Source organism: Gorilla gorilla, chromosome 8 (assembly GCF_029281585.2).
Source record: "Gorilla gorilla gorilla isolate KB3781 chromosome 8, NHGRI_mGorGor1-v2.1_pri, whole genome shotgun sequence".
NCBI classification, from domain to species: Eukaryota; Metazoa; Chordata; class Mammalia; order Primates; family Hominidae; genus Gorilla; species Gorilla gorilla.
The window spans coordinates 96,132,611-96,133,974 of record NC_073232.2 but is presented as its reverse complement, the minus strand read 5'-3'; the positions used below and the strand labels follow the sequence as shown (position 1 = coordinate 96,133,974).

Genomic DNA, 1,364 nt, shown 5'->3' with positions numbered 1-1,364 from the left:
GAGTTCTCCCTTCTCAACCTCCTGGCTTTATTTATTTATTTTGTTAGGGTTTGGCACAAGCTACTCCATTTCAATTCTGACACCTTGCACGATATCATAACATTTTCCATTTTAACTGTTAAATGTATAGTTCAGTGGCAGTAAGTACACATTCATATTGTTGTTCAGCCATGACCAGCATCCATCTCTAGAACTTTCTCATCTTGTAAAACTGAAACTTCATACCCATTAAACAATAACTATCCAATCCCCAAAATACGTAATGCTTCACAAAGTTTTATGTGATCCTTATGCAGAGGCCATGCTAATTTACTTGGTATCATTTCAATTTTAGTATATGTGCTGACAAATTGAGCATCCCAATTCTTTCCTATCGGTGACTGTTTTTTTCTTATCTATATGTGACAGTACCTGGGTGGTAACCCAAAGACATCATCCTGGTAGCTCTATGATTTTCTTAACATGCTGTGGTTAAGAGCCAATTGTTTAATCTGATTATTTTGCCTTGAGGCAACTTTACAGATATTATAAAGAATATGTTTGTTAGTAAGTTGATTCAATTTGGAAATATCTGTCTTCTTTCTCCATTTTTCCTGTTTGTTCTATAAGACATATGGTTGGGTAAGCAGAGATGCTTATTTTTTTATCCTGAAAATTTTGTGTGCTTGTGAGTTATATGGACATGGAGAAGTTTTGAGGGCAGGACAGTTCCTTCATAATGTGAGAAATCAACTGTTTAGTACATCCTTCTAGGAAATTTTTGTTTCTCTTTTTAAATATACAAGATTTTAACACTTCTGTTTTAAAAGATTTCTTCTATGTATAATTCTTTTCAAAGGTACCTTGAATTCTAGAAATATTTAGCAGACTATGTTCTACCTAATTTCTCCATTTTAGTTGGGGATACATTTTTTAAAACTCTGCCAAAAATTTAAACAAATTTCTCTGATATTGAAATATACTGAGTGCTTAATCTTGTTTCACCTTGCCATGAAAAGTGGTTGCATGTCATTTTTTTCCCTCTTCTGGGACATATTTTTTCAAATTAACTGGACAAATATCTAGGACTATGATTGCTGGATCATATGATAAGACTATGTTAGCTTTATAAGAAACTGCCAACATTTCTTTCAAAATGGCTGTAGCATTTTGCATTCCTACCAGCAATAAACAAAAGTTTCTGTTGCTCCACATCCTTGCCAGTATTTGGTATTTTCAGTTATTTTTTTTTTCAATTTTAGCCATTCTAACTGGTGTATAGTGGTATCTCATCATTTTTTTTCAATTTGCAATTACCTAATGACAAATGGTGCTAAGAATTTTTTCATATGCTTATTTTTCATCTGTAAATCTTCTTTGGTGAT

The 1,364-nt window shown here is 32.6% G+C and overlaps 1 non-coding gene across 1 annotated transcript; it reads right to left on the bottom strand.

The window, feature by feature from the left end:
* Window positions 1-251: 251 nt before the first annotated feature.
* On the bottom strand, window positions 252-358 carry LOC115936089 (U6 spliceosomal RNA). Its single transcript, XR_004071673.1, has one exon. It is a non-coding gene; the product is annotated as a U6 spliceosomal RNA (small nuclear RNA).
* Window positions 359-1,364: the final 1,006 nt, after the last annotated feature.